Source organism: Setaria viridis, chromosome 5 (genome assembly GCF_005286985.2).
Source record: "Setaria viridis chromosome 5, Setaria_viridis_v4.0, whole genome shotgun sequence".
Taxonomy (NCBI): Eukaryota; Viridiplantae; Streptophyta; class Magnoliopsida; order Poales; family Poaceae; genus Setaria; species Setaria viridis.
This window is the reverse complement of record NC_048267.2, coordinates 20,003,483-20,009,482: the sequence shown is the minus strand read 5'-3', so window position 1 is coordinate 20,009,482 and position 6,000 is coordinate 20,003,483. Positions and strand designations below refer to the sequence as shown.

At 43.7% G+C, this 6,000-nt stretch overlaps 1 pseudogene; it reads left to right on the top strand.

Annotated features, from left to right (window-relative positions):
* The first annotated feature begins 582 nt into the window (after positions 1 to 582).
* The window catches only part of LOC140222823 (uncharacterized), a 31,118-nt pseudogene continuing 25,700 nt past the window's right edge, over positions 583 to 6,000 (top strand).

Sequence of the window (6,000 nt, the reverse complement as noted above, 5' to 3'; positions counted from 1 at the left end):
TCTGCTCGATTCTATCCAATCAAGCATCAAGACGACGGGGTATGGAAGCGGAGGATTAAAGCCTTGAAGAACACATCTCGTGTGGAGCACGATGTTTTGGTGGCTGCTGCTTCTGACTACATGACCGCTATGTACAACTTACATCAAGCTTGTATCCGGGAGTATTATAATCAGAGGCAGAAGAACGAAGATACTAGAATGGAAGTGATGGGTGCCCGGTATGACAAGGAAATGTACAAGAAGGCGGCAATGGCAAGGGAGCATGAGATGGAAAAGGCAATGCGAGAGCAGTCCAGGCGGATTGAAGATTATGAAGAGAAACTTCGGGCAATGCAAGGGTTCATCGAAGCAAGTCGAAGCATGGCGGATAGAGCAAGAGAAGAAGCTGAATCCAATGTCCATAGGCTGGAGGCGGAAAGATTTCAGCAGCTAGACGAGATTTTGTCACTTCGTCTAGCCCTGGAAGAAATGCAGGCTCAAGCACCTGCGCAAAATATTGTCAATGTTCCACCACCTCCCCCACCAGAAGAGCCTCAACCACAGAACCCGGAGGAAGCGGATCAGCTAGTACCTGTGATAGAAATGGAGGAAGATCCAGTGCCCCCGGCAGATCCTGAGATAGATTTATATGCTCATGAGAATCTGGAAGGCTTTGATGTGGACATGGAAGATGACCAGGGCGAAGTCCCTGTGGGAAATCAACAGTTTGCTTGGGCTAATGCCAATGCCGATGGACTAGACCCTCAGGGCTATGGTCCTATGCAGCAGTGGGGAGAAGAAGAACAGGAAGGCGAAGAAGAAGAGGAGCCAGAAGAAATGGAAGGAAATTCTGGAATTAGCACCTCTGACACTTCCCGCACTTGGAGTGACTACGGACCGGAGTCCGGGAGTGAAAATTCTGTCAATCAAGCTCCACCTGTTGCTCCCCCAGGGCAAACTTTGATGACCGTGGACCAAGACGTCCTGCAAGAAGCCATGGCACGACTGGGATTAAATGCCGAAGAACTGGGCATTTTCCCTTATGACGGTTGAAATGAACTTGGTTTGAAAATGTTGTAATATATTCTTGTAAGATATGGGTGATGGACAAGTGGCACTAAGGGGGTTTTGTAAATATTAACTCTTAGGCATGTAATATAAATAAGTATGTACATAAGTATGGTTTGTGTGTGAGCATGCTGTGATGTGTGATATGTTAGTATGCAGAGAGTTACTTGATAAAATGCACCGTAGATATTAATATCTTGTTACTCTTGGCAGCATGACGGACCCCCGAGAACCCCGAGCTTCAGGTTCCGGAGGAGGACAGGAAGAGGATTTACCCAGAGCACCTACATTGGCTGATGCAATAGCCAGTTTGATGAATTCCGGGGCAGAGCAAGCCCGATTACTTCAGATGATAGTACAGAACACCGGCAATGGTGGACGTAGGAGAGAGCCGGAGCAGGGGGTGTCCTACACCCAATTTCTGGAAACGCGTCCCCCAGTCTTCTTGAAAGCCGAGCATCCCTTGGAGGCTAACGAGTGGCTTCAGGCCATGGAGCAAAAATTTCGGGTAATCCCCCAATGTACTGCCGTTCAGAAGGCCGAATTTGCGGGGCTTCAGCTTCAAGGTCCCGCAGCAACTTGGTGGACCAGTCATCTGGCCAGACAGCCAATGGGAAGGGAAGTCACATGGGAAGATTTTAAGGAAGCCTTTCGGACGCAGTTTATACCGGAAGGTGTCATGAGAATGAAACTGGAACAATTCTTGGGACTGCAACAAGGAACTCGCAGTATTCTGGCATATACCAGTGAGTTCGATCATCTAGCCCAGTATGCACCAGAGCATGTTAACACTGAAACCAGAAAGAGGGATTGTTATCTCCGAGGACTTAATACAAGAATGCAGGAAAAGTTATCCACCTGCACTTTCGCTGATTACAGTTCCGCGGTAAGTACAGCCATTACCGCAGAAGAAAAGATGAAAGCATTGGATGAAACATTGAAGAAAGAAGAAGCATTAAAGAGGAAGACTGTTCCTTCTGGAAATTTTGGAAATGCTCCTCAGAGGATGAGGATGGTATATAGAGGTCCTCCCCGACCCATGTATCGTCCTTCATTCCAGCAACGGCCTTTCCAGTCCTGGAATGCCAGAGCTCCCAGTGCTGCCCCTCGTCCTGGAACTGCACCATCTTTCGGGTTTCGTAACCCTACTCCTTCGGGAACCCCATAGGTTTGTTTCAACTGTGGGAAGCCAGGACATTTCGCCCGAGACTGTCGTTTTTTCCCAAAATTGGGGGAAATTTGAACTTAAAGGCTCAGACCTCGGGCCAAGGCACTGGACAAAAGTTTGTCCGTCGCAAGTTTGTCAACACCAAAATAGGACAGGCTCACTATATGACTGTAGAAGAAATTCCAGAAGGAGAGCCAATCCTAGCAGGTATGTATCTTGTTAACAATTATCCTGCTATGGTTTTGTTTGGTTCCGGCGCATCGCATACTTTTATAAGTAGAAAGTTTGTTACACAACATCAACTAGAAGTTCATACCTTAGATGTCAAATATGCTATTCAAGCTACTGGTGCCACACAGAATACCAATCAAGTAGCTCGTAATGTGATTTTAAACCTAGAAGGAAATAAAGTGGGAGCTTATCCTTTAATTCTGGAAGATCAAGGAATAGATATTATTTTGGGGGTAAATTGGATGAAAGCACATGAAGTTCAAATTAATGTGGTTACACGGGTCGTTAGCCTGAAAGATGACCAAGGCCACTCTTTCGAACTCCAATTACCCGTTCAACCTTGTTTGGACCAAATGGTCAAAAAGACTAGAGCAGTGACTCTAGAATCTATTCCTGTCGTTAATGAGTTCCTAGATGTATTTCCAGAAGATTTGCCTGGGCTACCGCCTGACAGAGCGGTAGAATTCACTATTGAATTAGAACCCGGCACCGCTCCTATCTCTAGAAGACCGTATCGAATGCCACCTAAAGAGCTAGCAGAATTAAAAACACAACTCCAAGAATTGTTGGATAAGGGTTTCGTCCGACCCAGTACTTCACCATGGGGCTGCCCAGCTCTCTTTGTTAAAAAGAAAGATGGTACATTAAGGTTATGTGTGGATTACCGCCCTTTGAATGCGGTAACCATCAAAAACAAGTATCCGCTGCCACGGATTGACTTGTTGTTCGACTAGTTGTCCGGAGCTAAGGTCTTTTCAAAAATCGACCTTCGGTCAGGGTACCACCAGATTAAGATAAAACCCGAAGACATACCAAAAACAGCTTTTTCAACCCGATATGGACTATATGAGTATTTGGTTATGTCTTTCGGATTGACAAATGCCCCAGCGCATTTTATGTATCTCATAAATTCAGTATTCATGCCAGAACTAGATAAATTTGTGGTCGTCTTTATAGACGATATCCTTGTCTTTTCTAAAAATGAAGAGGAACATGCGCAACACTTGCGCATTGTTCTAAATAGACTCCGGGAACACCAGTTATATGCCAAGTTTAGTAAATGTGAATTTTGGTTAAAGAAGGTTCCATTCCTTGGGCACATACTGTCCGAAAAAGGAATTGAAGTAGATCCCGGAAAAGTCAAGGATATACTGGATTGGAAATCGCCAACTTCTGTTCATGAAGTAAGAAGCTTCTTGGGAATGGCTGGCTATTACCGTAGATTGATTCCCAATTTCTCTAAGGTTTCTAAGCCAATTATCGAGTTATTAAAGAAGGACACGAAATTTGAATGGAAACCTGAGTGTGAAAAATCATTCCAAATCTTGAAGAAATTATTGACTACAGCCCCAGTACTAGCTCAACCTGACATAGAAAAACCCTTTGATGTATACTGCGATGCCTCAGGAACAGGCATCGGGTGTGTTCTAATGCAAGAAGGCAGGGTTATTGCTTATGCTTCTTGTCAGTTAAAACGTCATGAAGAGCACTACCCTACTCATGACTTAGAGCTTGCTGCCGTAGTGCATGCACTAAAGATATGGCGACACTATCTTTTAGGTAGTGAATGTCGTATCTTTACCGACCACAAAAGTCTGAAGTACATCTTCACTCAGATGGACTTAAACATGAGACAAATACGGTGGCTAGAACTGATCAAAGACTATAAAATAGAAATTCATTACCATCCTGGTAAAGCTAATGTGGTGGCCGACGCCTTGAGCAGAAAAGCCCAATGCCATTGTACTACCGTCCAGTCTAACCTGAAGACCCTGTGCGAAGAAATGGGAGAATTAAGTTTGGAAATAGTAAAACAAGGCACCCTCCAGAATGTTATGGTTCAAGATACCCTAAAAGAAAGAATCATAACAGCCCAAAAAGAAGACCCATGGATTAAAGCACTTTATCAGCGAAAAGCCGAGGGGAAGATTCCTGAACTTAATCAAGAAGAAGACGGAGGATTATATTTCAAGAACAGGATAGTAGTTCCGGAAGATGAGAACCTGAGAAGATTAATCCTAGAAGAAGCACATTCATCCAAGCTCTCCATTCATCCCGGAACCAATAAAATGTACCAAGATTTAAAGCAAAGATTTTGGTGGGCCAAAATGAAACCTGAAATCGCAAAATATGTGTCAGAATGTGACACTTGCCAAAGAGTTAAACCCATACTACAGAAATCAGCAGGTTTGTTACAACCCTCAAAAATTCCTGTCTGGAAATGGGAAGATATTTCTATGGATTTCATAGTAGGATTACCTACCACTTCTAAGGGGTATGATTCCATCTGGGTTATTGTCGACCGCCTTACTAAGTCAGCTCACTTTATTCCAGTCAAGACTACTTACCAGGTGTCGACATATGCTAAACTCTATATAGCCCGGATTGTATCCTTGCATGGAGTGCCAAAAACCATTATCTCCGATCGAGGTTCCCAGTTCGTCTCCAGATTCTGGGAACGACTACAAAAGGATATGGGTACTACCCTCATTAGAAGTTCTGCTTATCATCCTCAAACTGGAGGACAGACAGAAAGGGTCAATCAAATATTAGAAGACATGTTGAGAGCATGTGTCCTTACCTTTTCTAAGCTATGGGATGAATGTTTACCCCTAGCCGAGTTCTCCTATAATAATAGCTATCAAGCTAGCATTAAGATGGCGCCTTTCGAAGCCTTGTATGGTCGAAGATGCCGAACTCCTCTAAATTGGTCAGGAGTAGGAGAAAGGACACACCTGGGATCGGACTTGGTTATGGAAACCGAGGAGAAGGTCCAAAAAATTCGCAAGCACTTGGAAGTAGCTCAGTCCCGGCAAAAGAGTTATTTAGACAAAAGAAGACGGTTCTTGGAATTTTATGCCGGAGATTTTGTATACTTAAAAGTATCCCCAATGAAAGGCGTACAGCGCTTTGGAGTAAAAGGTAAGCTAGCCCCGAGATATATTGGTCCCTATGAAATTCTGGAACAAAAAGGTCCCGTGGCATATAAGCTGTCATTGCCAGACCAACTTGCTTCTATACATGACGTATTTCATGTATCCCAGCTTAAGAAGTGCCTAAGAGTCCCAGAAGAAATTTTAGAGGATCCAAAAATTGAGCTCGAACCGGATCTAACATATGAAGAGAAACCTATTAAAATTCTGGATCAAAAGACACGCGATACCCGAACTCGGAGTATCACGTTTTATAAAGTGCAATGGAAAAATCATACTCCGGACGAAGCTACTTGGGAAAAAGCGGAAGACCTAGAGTCTAAGTATCCGGAATTATTTGAAACCGTCAGGAACAGATAAACAAGGACCACCACCCCACTATCCTTGTACAGAAAAAGAAAGAGTAAATGACCTGACGCAGTTTCCTTTCCATTCCAAAAACCAAGGATTTAACCCCGGGAATCTCGGGAGAGGCTGTAATAGCTGCCATTGGAGGCATTACAACAACTTGAGAAATTAGAAGCAATTCCAAAAGAAAAAGAAGAAAAATTGACAAAAATTTCAAATTCGGCCAAATTTGACCGAAATTTGAATTTCAAATTTTTGATTCAGAAAAATTTG